We start from the raw sequence: 17557 nt of genomic DNA on the forward strand, positions 1-17557 counted from the left end.
GACTGCATGAAGAGTCACTGCGGTGGCCTGGGCCCCATTTAGGAAACTGAAAACCTGGGGCTTGCCTTGACTGGGAAGGATTGAGAGAAGAGTCGAAACAGGGGTTGTGGGTACATTGTAGGAAGGAATAGGGAAGCTACTTTGTGCTGGTTGCTAAGCTGTATCACCAAAATCCTGACCAAATTAGGTCATTAGAGATACATTTGGAAGGAGCTAGAGACTTTTGCCTGAGTGAAATTCCGATACAAGTCCATGCATGTCACCTTTCTGCATATCGTTGATTATGTAAGGTGTTTCTCGTGTTTTGTCCTTACGTAGCCAGCTGTGTTACTGTCATGGTGATGCCACAGGCGTGGGTGAGTGGAGACGCGCCGTCCTCTGCTGGCCAAGCGGATCTGTGATTCTTGTTGTCCGGGAAGGTAAAATTTGCCAGTTCAGAGCTTGTGTAACTGAGGGGTACCATTTAGCCTCTTCTGACCCCAAGTTGGGACTCTGAGAGTCCTAATTTCTACAGTTTAGTCTATTGATTCTCAGTCCCCAGATCTTATTTGGTGTGCTGAGTGATGGTTTAGGGCCTTAGGAAGTCTATCTCCCCTTAACTTCTGCCAGCAGTAAGAGGCTGACTGTTCTGTACTGTTCAGGGCAGAGGGATCTGAGTGGTTTCAGTCAGGAACCCCACTAGGTCCACTGGCCTTGAATGGAGGTGTGGGAGAGGAAAAAAAGCAAAGAAGAGGTGGGCAGGGAGGCCTTGGCATTGCTGGCTTCTTCCCCAGATGGCGATGCTGTGTTCACACCATAGGACTAAGGGTTTGAACCTCTCTTCCAGCACCATCTGGATATAAGTTTAGACTTTTCACGATGCAGGCTTCTCACATCCCTTTCTTCTCTGTCCCTCTGTTGCTTCTTTGTTTGAATTTAATGCTGAATTCTGCAATGCAATAAATCCTTTGGTAAGGAGATGTAACACATTTATACCTCAGAATTACAGATTTGCTACATATTTGCTATATTATCTCACCATCTCATCAACATCTTGTGGCTTCGTTGTTAGCAGTGCCAACAACTGGTTTCAAATATCAAGATAAAAGTACCCACTTCCTTTTTTTTCATTACCTCAAAGTTCTTTATGATTACAGTCTTGTTTTTACTCTATTCCAGTGGGAGGACTCTCGATTAACTTCATTGTGCAGAATAAAATTCAGATATGGGGAAGTTCAAAGAAGGCAGTTAATTACATTCAGGTGGTGGGCCTGGATACCCCAGCTCAGTGGTACTCAACCTGGCCGTACACCTGAGGATTTTAAAAAGGTACTCTGCTCTGGACCAACCCCAAGCTGATTAAGAATGATAGTCCATTGAGGAGGGAAGGATGGTTTAATCTTTTCAGGTGAATCTGATGGGTAAGCGTGGTTGAGATCTCTGCTGAATTTACTAAGGAAGCAAGACTTTCACAGTTTGGATTAGGACATCACAGGAATGACTTGTAGCTGAAAATGTTAAGTTAAAACTTGCTTATGCTATTACTTTTCAAACTAGTTAGCATTTTGCATATGAAGGTTTTTGGTTAACTGTAGATTCAAGGCTCTGTCTTTGGGTTTTTCATTTTAAAGAGTAAAACTTCAGGGTAGGACTGGAGGTACTCACGCATTGTTCATCAGTACCTTAAATCATGAATATGTTGGTGTCACCCACCTGTGTTCTCTCTTTGCTTTATGATCGTGTTAAATAACCTAAGTGATTTCCAATGAGGTTAAGCAGAGTCCCTTCAGGGGGCTCTCCAGTCACTTTTTCAGAGTATGCGTTTTCAAACTATACCCCGCGTCTCATCCCCCAGCCTCCTCATTCTGATCTGTTCCCTGCGGTAGACAGCCTTGGTAACTAATGGGAGTATATCTTTTGGGTATGTGAGGGCAGAAGTTAGGTTAAGGGCTACTTTCTTAGAAGTTTCCCCAGCACTCTATTAAGTATGGTATATTTATCCTCGTCTTTAGAGCTTTATGTGGAAATGTCAAGCTAGTTATTGCAAAAGACCTGGTACTGGAAATTCCTTGCATTTAATGTGAAAGTGTGATGCAGCTGTAGTTGGGATGGTGTGTTTTTTAGGGATGGAGTTCAGAGCAAAAGGAAAATGTTCTGTGTAAGACTTGCCCTAAAAAGGCACCTCTGACTGGCTGAGTCCCTCTTGAACCACTTTCGGATCCTTCAAGTTTCTAGCTTGGCTGGGTTGCTTTTGGAGCCAAGGAGAGTTCTAATCATTAGCATTAGTGAATTGTTGCTCATTAGCATTTGTGTGGAGTACCCAAATCACTGCAACAAAAGTGTGAAACCCCAGCTGGTGGTGGGGGGAGGGTGAGCGGGATTGTTTCTTCTTGGATTAATACCAGAGTTATTTCCCTTGGTGCAGATCCATTCTTCCCTGTGTGGGAATGTTTAACATTCATACTGTTAGGTGAGAGTCTCATTCAGAGAACTTTAAAAAAATACCCATTTTTCTCAATTTATCTTAAAAAACCCACAAACCCAACGAAAGTATACTTCCTCTGTACGATGACTTGTTCAGAAATTTGAAAAGACCTTCTGCTGCGTGAGAGAGCTTTTCCTGCAATGCAGGTCCACCAGTTATTCAAGCAAAGAGTTAACCGAGGTCAGGGAGGCCTCTCTGGCAGCCTGCAAGCTTTGTGCAATAACCAAGCTGGGGGCTGAGAGAGACTGATATTCATTTGTTTGTGTATGAAGCTTTCATTCCCAAAGTCTTAGACATCACATACCAGGAAAGATGACTGTGAAAAGCACGGACAAGCTCAAGTGTTTCCTGGCTGTTCTGGTTGCCTTTGATACATCTAATTCTGCCTGACAGTGTTTGCCGCTTGGTTGTCCAAACAGAATTGTCTTCTTCAGTGGTGAGTGAGAATTAATTATTCACATCCAGTCGTCATCATAAATACTCTTATGTGAACCTGTGTCCCTAAATGAGTCTTACAGTAAAATCTTTAGTTTGGAAATCTTCAGTCCTCCCATTTTATTGTACCATGTGTAAGCTTCACCCTGGAATTGCATAGTTTGATGAGGTGTAATGGTCTTTGGTTCTGAGAAACTGTGCAGCGTGGTTGTGCAGAGAGGCCCAGCTAGGAATGTCTCCCAGGAGTTTGAGAGCTCTGTCACTTCCTTTTCCTCCATGGCTCCAAGTTCCTTGGGCCTGGATATAGCAACAGCACCCTCTAGTGTGTGATAGGGTGAGGATGGGCTCCTGTTTAACAAGGTGAGGTGCTTTGGCTTCACTGAGTGAGGTGTGGGAAACAAGGGGCTTGGCATTTATTGAACAGTACAGCTCAGCCTAAATATGCAAAAGCAGCATGTCTTCTAGGTTTTGACAGCTGAGAAAGGAAGATAGAGACAGCAGGAAGATAGGGTTTTAGATTATTTTACAGAGATGTGAAAGCTAAGGAGAGCCAAAGGAGGGAATCTGGAGGTCATTGGGGAAAGGAACTGTTCCTATGAACAGTTTGCTGTTCTTCCAAAGAATTCAAATCTTGGCCATATGCACGGGGAGGAGGATGGATAGGGCCTGGCCACAGAGACCTTCCATTGCTGACTAAGACTGGGCCTGCATCGGGGCCAGAGCTTTTTTTAGAAAACTGAAATTCCAAACACTCCAAGCAGTGGTTTAAAGGCTACTAAATTGTAAATGACTGTTAGGTATTACCTGACAACAGAGTTTTGATGAAAGGAACTAGACTTAAGTATAACAGGGAGCAAAAAGTGGGTAGAGATGGATTGAGTATAGAGAGAATGGAAGAGGGATGCTTCCATCCTTCATTTTGTTCATCTAGCAAATATTTACTGATGAACTGCTATTCAGTGACAGCTTCTGTTGTAGGTACTGGGTGTGAATTCACACTAGGTGTAAATAAAAGAGAGTCCCTGCCCTCATGGAGTTTATGTTCTTTACAGTTGCCAAGGGGTTCCAGGGCTCAGTCCTCCATGCTTACATTTTTATAGTGTGGTCTGTTTACAGGCAGAATGTCATTTGAGGACATGGAAAGTACCCACTGCTCAAAATTGTGTCTGCTCCAACTGGTCTCTCCTGCAATTTCCAAACCCAAACCCCTTGTTCAACAAAGACATGTTTTCTGAGAGAAGTAACCACGAAGTCAGACACTTTGTCCCCACGCTTGTCGTCTGGTGAAAATGAACAATCTGATGAGACCTGGAGGGACGGGGGTAACTCTGGCACCAGAAAATTGTGGCCTGGGGGAGTGTATTTTTCAGAGCCAAGGTTTCCTCATCAGTGGAAGCAGCTGTATTAATTCCTCTGTCAGATCCTTTCTGGATCTAACATTCTATTTTGCACGGCAGGTAGCATCCTGGAAAGCACAGAGTGTGGTACATCCCTGGGAACACTGGGTAATTGTTTGGGGGTGGGGGCAGGACCGGATTAGACACTGTAAAAAAAAAAAAGAAAAAAAGAGGAGAGCATGGAGAAGGAGCATGATTTGACAACCAAATTAAGGCTATTTAAAAATGTTTCTAGGACATATATTCCTGGGTCCAATTTCTGACTAGAAGGTGCCTGCAAGGGAGGGTGGTAGTGTAGGTATGGTTGTTGCAGATTTTTTGGAAGCTCAATTACTGGTACTTTTGAGGATGCTAATGAGTTTTGAAAATTATCTAGAAAACTCATGGCCATAGATCTGACCCCTGAGCTGCAGCTGCTGCTATAAAGAGCTTTATGGTGAAGATGTTCTTGTGGTGTGGAGTGCTTTCCTTTTAACTGCAGATGGAGTACCACAAGCTGATATTCTTTGAATCCTAGAGAGCAAGTGACCTACTTACTTACTATTGTGTCTGAAATATTCAGTTAGAGTATATTTTAGGAAAAACTTTTTCAGTTTGGAACATGGTTTTGCTTTTGTGAAAACACACACCCATAGAGACATAAGATTAGTTTTCTTGGCTGTTCTGACCCACTGTGTCAGGAGTAACTTTGGATACTGTATGACTTCTCTCATTGGAAAGAGGCAATGTAAAATCCATGGGCTTCTTTAGTAAAGACTATTCATAACTATACCTTTATAGGCTCATGTGATGAAGATTAATGAAAGCTTTCGGTTTAGAATGAAAAAATGCACGAGTTATTTGCTAGGCTCTCTAACATCTCGAAGATGTTGATCCTAGTCTTTGCAGTTTATTGGTCAGGCTTTCTTTACCTTGTGGCTTTTCCCTTTGCAAAGAGTTTCAGCCTCTCTGTGGAGTACAGTGTAAATAGGTTTCAAGGTGGAGTGTGGGTGGGACTTTTTTTGCAAACTTTCTTCTTTCAAGACTTTTAAAGAAATCATACCCGGGACCAATTGAGAGGCAGAAACCTTGGGTGGCTTTGGAGTTTTCTATGTGTGTGTTCTGCCATCTGCTGGAAAAGGATCACCAAGCTTGGAAAGCTGACCGGCAGTGTGGAAGAGGGTGTGCACTCCTGGTGCCTCCATCCCTCTCTCAGGGCTGGGCAGAGTACACAGCAAAGCTTCTAAAATGCCATGATGTACTTGGTTTTCTGTTGGATCACCTTAACTCACAACCAGAGTTATCTCACAGGGATTTCCCTACCAGTCTGCTGAGCTCAGGTCCAAGTTGCTTTGGGAACCTGCATCACAGTATCCTCTGGCCTCATTCTTCTGGGTATACAGTATGTTGATTGGGATTGCCTTGAAGTACTTTTCATCGGTTTAAAGTGGAAATAAAACAAAACATTCAATCCAAGTCGGGGGTGGGGGCAAGGTGGCTGCCTTCGTAGTGATGTTAGTATAAGAGGGCTAACTGAGCTATTCAGGAAAGATCAGCCCTTTTTCTCTGAGATCATAATCTCCCTCCTTTTTGGTGTTAAAATGCCCTTTTACAAAATGATAGTAATAGATGAGAGTGATCATGTTAAGCATATATTTGCACGGCAAAAGTAAAAGTTAGCAACTGTGAGTCAGTTTCCTAATTCTTTTAAAAAACATTTTCGTGTCTGTGAAATCCCAAAGTCTGGGTTTGCTACTCCCTGTGGTCTCACCTTTTCCTTCATGTGACAACTCGAGTAGAAAAGTAGGGTCAACAATCCTCAGTTGTAGCTTCCATATTTTCCCTGACAAATCCTCCGTGGATTTTTCTGTGCTATGACCCACATAGAAACACAAAAATAATAGTCTGGTAGAATGATGATAACGTCTCCTTACTAACTGGGTCACTGCTTTATAGATGGATTTTGGTCTGTAGTAAATGCTTGGCCTGGTTTCGCACCCCTCTGCATCATTTTCTTCCTCTGGAGTTCTTGATGGAATGTGACCTTCCTGTCTGGATGTGTCTGTGGGACTCCCATGGGGAAGACTTAAGATTTTTGGCAGCCGGATCCTCAAGGCAACTGGGACAGGATGTAAAAGGCCAGCATCCTTGTTTCTTCTTAAAATTTCTCAGAGGCTTATAATCCTTTCGAAAGATTTTAAAATGGTAATATGACATTTTGATATCTAAGATTAGTTAAAGGTTCTAGTAACTGAAGTAATGAAACTGACTTTCTTCTTTATTAAGGGTTATACTTACAGAAACATATGATTTTTTTCCCCAAATGTTTTAAGGCCTAATTCAAATAAAATTATAAAGATTAAAGATAAAAATACAACTGGAGTTACTCTGATTGAGGTAGGTTTGGTATTTGGCTCTGTGGAACCTGAATTGAAAATTGCTATTGTATAAAAACTGAATTGAAATTTATTTCTGAGAAGCTATTTAGCTAAGAGGGCAGATATTTGAGATCTGAGTAGGTGGAGGCTGGGAAAATAAGTTTGTACTGAAGCCAGAGCACATGATGTCTTCGTTGGAAATATCAATAGATGTTCCCAGAGAATAAACGTTTTTGTATATTTATCTAGAGATAACAAGTGCTTCTGAACGAGCAAGGACATTCAAGATTGCAGGGTATGAGTTTCATATGGGCACACACAGAGGCTTGTGACCTAAAGGCCATGTGAAGAAGGTGGAAAAATCCTCCCCAGTTAAATTTTCATGGGCCAGATTGTTAGAAACATGTCCAAGAAGTGATTTCATAAAACTTTTGAAACTTGGCTTAAAACCCTGGCAGATCTGTATCATCTGGTAAATATTTAGGACTTTGTGTATATTATTTTCAAGGAACGGCAATAAACTATACAAAAAAACTTTCTTCAGCAAAAACAAAACACTGCAGGAATGTTAGCGTTTGAATCAGAATTTTGTTTTTTTTTTCCCAAGGGTAGCTGTGGGGTGGGGGAGAGGGAAAGAGGTCTTATTTCTGATAGAATTAGGTCAATTTAAATTCTCTTTCATTGAAGGTGACTATCAAAGTTTACTATGATTTTCTTGTGAACTTAGCAACACTGGGCATATCATAGCTTCATTTTTTATCACCTGGTAGTTTTTTGCTTTTATTTTTAAAAATTTTCTTGCCTGAAAGAGCTTATGAGATTTCACCATTACCTGCACCTTAAAATCTCAGTATGTAACTCAACAGCAATTGAAAATGTGAATTTTCCTATATAGTAGGAGAATTAAAAAGCAGGAAGGTAGAGTTCAGGAATAATACTCCCAAAAGGGAACAATCAAACATCGAGGCCATGTTCTAGTTTCCTCAGGTCATAGCCTTCTGTTAATGATACCATCTTATATTTCTTTTCCAATGGGATTCACATCTGTTTGTCTTTCACATATCTCCTAAGGCAAATGGCTATAATAATCATGCCCTTATTATATAATTTGGGAAACAGAGTCATAGATGAGGAATTACTTTCCTGTCTCTCTTTTCCTCAATACATTGTTCTATTGTAGTGAGGAAAACACAGATGTCAACCAGTTATATATGCCAAGCACTTTACATGTATTATCTCATTATTTCCTATGAGGTAGGTGTATTTCTATTTTTCTTCTTTCAGATGAGGAAATAGTGGCGTATAGAGATTGAAAAACTTGCTAGAATTTATATAGCTAGTACGTGGCAGAATGGGGAACAGAAACCATTACACCATACTGCCTCTCCAGTAATATGCTACAGAGAAAGCAGCTTCCATAGCCCAATTGAACCAGCTGTCTATTCCCAGGCTCCCAGCCTGGTACCTTTCTTCATGTCCAGCATTCAGTGAACCAAGGAGTTGATTTAGACCTCCCAGGAAAGGGGTCTGGAGAGGCAACAATGTCCTGCTCTCTAGCTTAGAGTTAGCTGTCACTGATAAGACCTCTCTAAGATGCTTTAAAACAGCATGATAAAAACGTAGTAAATGAATATATGTTCTATGCAAAGGCTCATGAAATAGCAGCTCAGCAATTGCCCAAGGCCTAAGCAGGCAAGCAGGAGGCCTCAAACTGGACATGCCTCCCCAGTGTGTAGGCAGACATCTTCTCACAGGCTGTATTCCCATCCTGGCCTCTTCCCTTTTCTGTTGACTTGGGCAGAGTCCCAACTTTTCCTTACAAAAGATCAAAACTAAGACTTCTTGGCTGTCCAGATCAGATCGTCACTAAGGTTTGGCCGTCTCTCAGAAAAGACAGGCTGGGTTGGCCTGAACTTTCCTCACTTGGCATTTTAGGGAGTTCATACTCCACTGAAGGACCTTAAAACCAACAACTGTCTCCTTCATACTGTAGTAATGGCTTTGACTCAAAAACTGAATGTAGCTGATGCCAAATAAATGGCAACTCAGACGATGCTATCCAGACTCGGCAGCTTTTAACCCATTTATCTTTAGAAACCTAACCCTTCTCTCTCAGACCCAGGCCTGTACAAATGAAATTCTATTTGGGTATAAAGTTTATTCTAAAACTAGCTTTTTGGACTGCTACTGATTTTGAATACTAATGGCCATCTTTGTTACTTTTTTGATTATGAATTTTCTAGAAGGAATAATTTTGTAGAACACAAGTACTCTGGACCCTGTTTGTGCAGAATTCACTTTAAGGGAATGCCTGACTGTACACTGTGTTAGAAGGAGAAAAGACATCTAAGCACTACATTTGTTCCTTTTTTCTTAGTTCTGTGAGCCTGTGAGACTTAGCTCTTCAGTTTCTCCCATGCTTCAAAAATTCAAATCTCAGGGACTTCCCTGGTGGTCCAGTGGTTAAGAATCCACCTTCCAATGCAGGGGACACGGGTTTGATCCCTGGTTGGGAAACTAAGATCCCACATGCCATGGGGCAACTAAGCCTGTGTGCTGTAACTACTGAACCTGCATGCTCTGGAGCCCGTGTGCCACAACTAGAGAGCCCGTGTGCCGCAACTACTGAGCCCGCGTGCTCTGGAGCCAGCGTGCCACAAGAAGAGAGCCCACGTGCTGCAACGACTGAGCCCATGCGCTCTGGAGCCCACGTGCCACAACTAGAAAGAGGCCCGTGCGTCACAACCAGAGGAGCCCGTGGGCTACAACAAAAGATCCCACATGCCGCAACAAAGATCCTGCGTGCCGCAACTAAGACCCGATGCAGCCAAAATAAATAAAATAAGTTAAAAACAAAAAAGAAAGCAAGCACTAAAGTTTCTTTAAAAAAAAAAAATTCAAATATCTAAGCTACCCACCACAACAAAATATCACAAGTGCTTTGAGAATTTCAGAGGAGGAAGGGTGTGGTCAGAATGCTGCCTTCTTTTTCCTAGCACAGTCAGACAGCATCTGCTCACTTTCTAATTCACTACAGAAAAACTGACCTTTCATTTTAGCCTCTGCATATTAAGAACATGATTCCTAACATTCCATTCATTACAACAGAAGCCCATTATTGTAAATATCTGGTCTCAGATGTTCATTATAATGCTGTGTTTCCTCTTCTGCTTTCAGAGAGGGAGGTAGTGTCACTTACATCTGGCATATGGGAAAGGGTTAAATAAACAGGGACTCATCAACCAGTTCAGCCCTGGCCCCAAGCAGCAGGTGGTTCTTTTGCTCTTCTCACTAAACTGGGACTTATACAGGAAACAGCCATTGAGGAAGGCAGGTTAAGTAACGTAGCAGTTTTGTAAGGAACATGCATGTAAACCAGAGGATAATCCTTTCATGCCCCAAACATCTTATAAAATAGTGGTGGAACCAGATGTACGGGGTATCCCAAACATGCAGTTTCTGCACTGCAAACATTATCCAGTCATGAGCTGTAGAAGTGTAGCTGGTGATGCCTTGCTTATGTCTTAAACTGAAGAGAATGAGGGGCTCTGCATTTAACAGGTTACATATGCTATCAAAGAAAGCTGTACCCCTTGGCAAAGTGCATCTTCTTTGGGGATCAGGACCTCTAACCCTACAGAGCCGAGAGTGATAAGGATGGGAAACACAGTGACCCCCCCGTGGGTCCTTGAGAATGATGGTAAGGTGGGGCCACTCCTGCTTCCATGTCTTGGTTCGCAGACTCATGAATTCTTCCTACTGGGACACAGCACCATATAGATTCAATACTTACACTACATCCTTGGAAGATGGCACTCCATCCTTGCAGAGAATTGCTTCCAAGCTGGTATTTCAGCTATACCTTCAACAGGGCATTCCAATGCTCTGTCATGCCAGTGACTTCTGTCTGGTGCGGTGTGTGATATGACCAGTATATTCCATGGTCATGGGCCTGCTGCACATGTCCTTCATTGTGCAATGGGTTCCTGGTCATATACTGTGTTTTGTGGCCTTCCACGTCTGTGGGATAGGCACACTGTGATTCCTGATAGCGGTGCTGCTTGAGACTCTGCAGATAGTAAAGGCAACCCCATACTCAGAATAGGTGTCTACTCCTGTAAGAATGAGTCATTGGCCCTTGAAGGAGTATAGTCAGCTTGCTGCCAAGTGGCTAGTTGTTCTCCTCAAGGAATAGTGCTATATAGGATGCTCAGCTTTCATCTCTGAGGTTGAAAATTCAGAGATGGCAGTAGCCAGATTGGCCTTGATAAGTGGGGATCATGTTGTTGGGCCCAGGTATACTCTGCCATTGTGGGCCTGTGCCCATCTTGGTAGTTCAGCATGATTGATGGCAAAGGCTGACTCATGTCAGCTGGCCGAGTCATTTTGCCTATTTAATTGCTCAGTGCCTATTCCATGGTGGCACTTACGGCATTAACATGATACAAAAATCTTCACACTTCATTCTCACAATTACATGTCCATTTACATGTATATTTTTGTTTCTGATCTTCTGGTATCTTTTCCTTTCAGGTCCCTGACCAGTCAGCTGTCCCTCTGGCCTTGCCAGTCACTGCAATAATTTTGTTCTCCTGGCTTCTGTGCTGCCACCAGGGCTCAATTGCTTTGGGGCCCCATCAACCCCATCACTGTCAATAAGCCAAGCTTTGTGACTGCCTCTCTTACCATAGGCTCTGGCTTGCAGAGTAGAGCCACTACTGAAGTTCTTAGTGAAGCTGGCTCTCCTCTCCCTAGCAAATTCCTGATGGCCTTGGTCCATGAAGCATCCTCTTGGCTCTCCTAAGAAATACCATCCTCTGGTGAGTCTGTGGTATCACATAATGCATCCATTCCAGTATGCCAGCTTCCCCCAGCCTCTTTATCCCTTCTTCTACTGCTTGCTGTGGCCACGCAAGCATTTCCACTTTCTTTACAATAGGCTATAGTTTTCTCCAGGCTTCTAGGAGCCCCCTAACCGCAAGTTTGCTCCTTTGCTGGTGTCCTTGCCAGGATGTTAAATCCCATGTCCCAAGAGAATGCCCCAAGGCAATTTATTCTTGCTTACACAGTCTTATACTCCTCCTCCTTTGATTAAGCACCCTTAAAATCCAGCCACAGAGGTCCTTCCCCAGACTGTCGGGACATGCTAATTCTGGCAGGTCTTTGCTCTTATCAGCCTTAGCACGTCACCACAGATTATGCCGGAATTTATCTCTAGTTATCAGTTTGGCAGGCAGGGGACAAGTGGGACTACTCCTGAAGGTGGCATGTACTTCTTGTGGCAGAGAGGCCTCTGTAGTGTCTTCCTTCATGGGGGATGTGCTAGCTTCTAACACTGAGTGGTAGGCTCTGCAGGCTCTGAGGGTTTAGGAGAGCATGTAGAGCCATAAGCCTCTGGGACTTTAACCCAGGTTCCCCTATATGGGTCTCAGGTTTTTCTAATTAGGATTTTTGTGTAATAGACCTGCCTTGGCTAAGCATTTAAATGTTTCTGGAGCTTTGGACTATTCAGCCATGTGTTTGCTCCTCAGTTGTGTCTATTCTCTCATTATGGGAGAGAAGGGTCTCTTTGTAAACTACCAAAAAGGTTTTCTGATTGTTATACTCAACTGTACTTATACTTTGTTAGAAGGTGCTCTCAAGTTGTTCATTATCCCTCTGCAGGACAATACAATTTAGTAATAGCCAACTGACTCTACTGTCCTTTTATACATTGTTCCCCCCTTACCTTTCAAATGCCTGCTTCTTCTCGGCAAGGGCATTCCCCTCCAATGGGATGTGTTCCCACATCACTACCAGTAACATCTTCAGCAGCTGGCCCACCACCTTGTGCCAGGGACTATCTGTGCCCCACAAACCACCTGGGGTATGCTCTTCTTTAGATGAGGGGTGGTTGATCCAGTCTAAAACTCTCGTCTTACTGCCTGCTTTCTCAGCCCACTCCTGCTACCGATTGTGTCAGTTCATGTTCTCTGGATGTAGATGCCAAAATGGAATTAGAAGTGCAAGGGATTTATAGAGGGAGACACCTGTGAAGGATAAAGGGGTGTAAGAGCCAGAGTAGAAGGGAGAGCCTTTGGATGGCACTGTAAATCTGAAACCAGTGACAGAAGGGAGGGAAGAAAGGAGGAAAGGCTAGGAAGAGCCTGAGACTCAGCACAGCTCTGAGATAGTCTTAGGGGGCAGGTAAGGAACCAGAGTAAAGATTGCCCTTAGAGGCATCCTGCCCGGGCTGGAGTGGGCCTGCCCTAGTGCCCTGCTGTGCACAGTCACTGGCTGAGAGCAGTTCAGGCAGTCTGTGGCCTTGGCTTGAATGCTGGCTCAAAGCCTGGAGGTGCATCTGCTGGAGACTGGCAGCTAACCACATGCCACACAGCAGGGAGATTTGAACAGTGCACCTCATGGCTGCCATCTCCACTTCTCTGTCTGTAGTCTTCCCTATCTTCATGGCAACATATCCTGTTCTTAGGCCAAAATCATGGACTTATGCTTTATTCTTTTCTCTTTTACGTTCTCCACAATCTGTCAGGATAACCTGTGGCCAGACCTTCATATCTTAACTAGAATCTGACCACCTCTCATTACCTTCACTGCTCTCATTGATATGAAGAGACACAGGGAGAAGACAGCTGTCCACAAGCCAAGGGACACCTGAAGCTACCACAAGCTAAGAGCGAGGCCTGGAACAGATCCCTGCCTAGGCCCTTCAGAGGGAGCATGGCCCTGCCAACACCTTGATCCCAGACTTCTGGCCTCCATAACTATGAGACAATGAATTTCTGTTGGTTAAACCACCCAGTTAGTGGTACTATGTTTGTGGCAGCCCTAACAAACGAATACAAATACCATCTCTCATTTGGATTACTGCAAGAGCCTTCCTGTTGATCTGTTTGCTTCAGTCTCTTTTAACAGAGTAGTAAGAAGGATCTCACTTAATGTAAATCAGATTATGTCACTCCTCAGTTCAGAAATCATCCGGAGGATTTCTGTTTTAGAGTAAAAGCCAAAGTCTTTACACAGGCCCACATTACATGTGCTTCCCCTTGCCCACTCTGCTCTAGGTACCTACCTTTAGTTTTCAAGTAGGCCAGGCTCTCCCACATAAAGGCCTTTGCTAAAGCTGTTTCCTCAGACTGCCCTTCCTGCAAAGGACAAGGCTCATTCTCTCACTTCTTCCAAGTCTTTGTTCAGCTGTCACCTTCTTTACCTTGACCACATTGCTTAAAATCACAATCACTCCCTCTGTACACCTGATCCCCTTTAACCTGCTCTATTTTGTTCTTTTTCCATAGCACTTATCAACTAACATAGGATATTGATTATTTCAATTATTTATTACCTGTCTCCCTCCACTAGAATGTAGGCTATGAGGGAAAGGAATTTTTGTTTGTATCCCAAGCAAAATAACAGTGCCTGGTTCCTGGAAGATGCTTAATGTTTGCTGGATAAAGAAATGGGCTTTCCAGGATAGGAAACAGAATAAAATATTATACCGGATAGCCTGGTAGCACAACAAATCCCTCCACAATTTAATACCTGGCTTGCGTCTTGTACCGAGAACTGACCTACCTTCATCCACCTAAGACGTATCAAAAGCATCCTGTGTCAGGCGCAAGATCAAAAAGGAGTAATGTTTGGTCTGTGCCTTCAAGGACTCAGGAGTCTAGTGGCTGGAGGCAAGCAAATGTGTGCCCTAGATTATCTTTTTGTCATCTCTCTTCTCTTTTTTCTTTTTTTAAATATATAGTAGAAGTAAGGCAAGGGGTACTAGTGAGTGATGACAGCCTGGTAGATTTACTTTGCTTCATATAGTCCAAGCAGGCTTTCTTTGAGGGGAACTTGAACCTTATTTCAGGTATCACAGTAGCATTAAAATCTTCCCTCTCCCACCCTGTGTCTAATAAAACAGTATAGGTTTCACATAAAAAAGATGTCATTATCTGGACTATAATGATTAACCTATTTTAAAATACAGAGACATTTCTATTAATGAAAAATTATGATCATTATGCAAGTTTCTGACTAATCCTAATTGCTTCCAGGCCAATTTCATGAAAACTTGTAAATAAAAAGTGCCGCTGGCACCGTTATGCAAAAAGAAGCCTTTAAACATGATTTATTTAAGTCTGGTGAATGCAGTGAAAGATAAAAATAAATTAATAATCTGTTCATAATCTTAGGTAAAAAAATAGGTACTTATAGTCCTATTCAAAACTTTTTTTTTTTAAAGAAGATGTTGGGGGTAGGAGTTTATTAATTAATTAATTTATTTTTGCTGTGTTGGGTCTTCGTTTCTGTGTGAGGGCTTTCTCTAGTTGTCGCAAGCGGGGGCCACTCTTCATTGCGGTGCGCGGGCCTCTCACTGTCGTGGCCTCTCTTGTTGCGGAGCACAGGCTCCAGACGCGCAAGCTCAGTAGCTGTGGCTCACGGGCCTACTTGCTCCGCGGCATGTGGGATCCTCCCAGACCAGGGCTTGAACCCATGTCCCCTGAATTAGCAGGCAGATTCTCAACCACTGTGCCACCAGGGAAGCCCCTGTTCAAAACTTTAATTCTCTGAAATGTCTTTCCATGATCTGTCAAAAGATAAAATATTTAAAAACTGTATTTCATTTATTATTATTTATTTACTTTTTTATTGAGGTATAGTTGATTTATAGTATTATATTAGTTTCATGTATATAACCTAGTGATTCAAAATTTTAAAGAATTTTTAAGAAGCAAAAATTTGAGAAGCTTTGCATTTTAATTGAATTATTTTTCTTGAAAGAATATTTTTAGTAGTTCTCGATGTCTTGTCTTTGATGTGACTTAGAAGTCTTGAGTGATTACTCAAGGAAAAAGCAGTGTTTTTGTGTGTGTGTATATTTTTCTGTTTGTCATTTCCTCCTTTATTCAGTGTTTCTTGAGTGACTACTAATATAAAGAATTGTCTACTTTGTATTAATTGCAGTGACTTTAAAGGAGATAGTTTTTGTATCTCTTTTGGCTTAAAATTCTTAGTCTGCAAGAGGGAAAAAGCCTTGTACGTAATTGAATGAGGAAAAGAGAAAACAATGTCAAGAGTTCAAGGTTTAACAAAAACACCTATATTTCCACCTCTAAATGACAATTACTATTTGATTTAAACTATCAATTTCTCTATTTGTATTCATTCCTATTTTTTTCCCAAAAGAAGAATTGCTACTTTCTTCCTTAATGTGAAAATTTTCATTGATGTTCTTTCCCTCTCTTCAAGATAATTTCTGAAAATATTTTCTTCATGTATATTTCCTTCTCTTATTTTGTGACATTTCCATGTTTTCTATTTTCTAATTAGCCTTTTTATGTGCAAACTATATTTGTTCACTTTTAAATTGTTTATTACCTATATAGTTATTTTCATTTTTCAACTGCTATACCTTTTTTTTTAACCTGAGAAAATAGTTTGGGTATACTGATTTGGGATGCAATACATTACAATTTTTTCATTAAAATGAATGGAAAAAGTTTTTAAACTTAATGGCTTTTCAGTTTGCAGTCTGTTTTTTAGGAATGAACAGAAGTTCCTAACAGGTATCAGTGTATCAATTTGTGGATCAACCTAAAGCATGTCTGTGGAGTAGATTTGGCCAGCAGGATGCTAGTTAGTGACATTCAATGAAGAATGACTGCAAAAGTACTGTAAATATGTTAGCGTGCTGAACAAGCTATGGGGGTTATTATTCTAGGCCTTTCAGGGTGCAGGGTGGAGGGTGGTGCTTTTTTCTTTTTAACATCTTTATTGGAGTGTAATTGCTGTACAATGTGGTGTTAAAATCCTCAACAAAATACTAGCAAACAGAGTCCAACAGCACATTAAAAGGATCATACACCATGATCAAGTGGGGTTTATCCCAGGAATGCAAAGATTCTTCAATATACACAAATCAATCAATGTGATACACCATATTAACAAATTGAAGGAGAAAAACCATATGATAATTGTAATAGATGCAGAAAAAGCTTGTGACAAAATTCAACACCCATTTATGATAAAAACTCTCCAGAAAGTGGGCCTCACATAATAAAGGCCATATATGACGAACCCACAGCCAACGTCATTCTCAATGGTGAAACACTGAAACCACTTCCTCTAAGACAGGAACAAGACAAGGGTGCCCACTCTCACCACTATTATTCAACATAGTTTTGGAAGTTTTAGCCACGGCAGTCAGAGATGAAAGAGAAATAAAAGGAATCCAGATCGGAAAAGAAGAAAAGCTGTCACTGTTTTTAGATGACATGATACTATACATAGAGAATCCTAAAGATGCTACCAGAAAACTACTAGAGTTAATGAATGAATTTGGTAATGTAGCAGGATACAAAATTAATGCACAGAAATCTCTTGCATTCCTATACAATATTGACAAAAAATCTGAAAGAGAAATTAGGGAAACACTGCCATTTACCATCGCAACAAAAAGAATAAAATACCTAGGAATAAACCTACCTAAGGAGATAAAAGACTTGTATGCAGAAAACTATAAGACATTGATGAAAGAGATTAAAGACAATACAAACAGATGGAGAGATACACCATGTTCTTGGATTGGAAGAATCAACATTGTGAAAATGACTCTACTACCCAAAGCAATCTACAGGTGCAATCCCTTTCAAACTACCAATGGCATTTTTCACCGATCTAACTAGCTTTTAAAAAGCTCTAGAAACTCACCTCAAAATCCCTTGAGTAAATCAAGTTATTCTCAGATTATTGCCCTGGTCCCTTGCCTTTTTTTTTTTTCTTCTTTGGCCTTTTTCTTCAAAGATATCATCCTATTTTTATTTCTCTTTCTTCTGAAATATAGTTAACCTACTTCTTTTTGAAAATTTCTGGATCTCATTGAATTTCTGGATTTGAGGAGTCTTTTAATAGATTTC

The 17557-nt window shown here is 41.6% G+C and overlaps 1 protein-coding gene across 6 annotated transcripts in view; it reads left to right on the top strand.

The window, feature by feature from the left end:
* AKAP6 (A-kinase anchoring protein 6) overlaps positions 1 to 17557 on the top strand; it is a 643220-nt gene that overhangs the window by 77207 nt on the left and 548456 nt on the right. Inside the window, exon 1 of one of the 6 annotated variants that reach the window (XM_032622556.1) lies at positions 2787 to 2900. The exons of the other annotated variants lie outside the window; for them this stretch is intronic. The gene's annotated coding sequence lies outside the window, so the exon portion shown is untranslated. Of the gene's footprint in view, positions 1 to 2786; positions 2901 to 17557 lie in introns of those variants that run through there. 6 annotated transcript variants of the gene reach the window in all.

The sequence above is a fragment of the Phocoena sinus genome, chromosome 2, assembly GCF_008692025.1.
Source record: "Phocoena sinus isolate mPhoSin1 chromosome 2, mPhoSin1.pri, whole genome shotgun sequence".
Lineage (NCBI taxonomy): Eukaryota > Metazoa > Chordata > Mammalia > Artiodactyla > Phocoenidae > Phocoena > Phocoena sinus.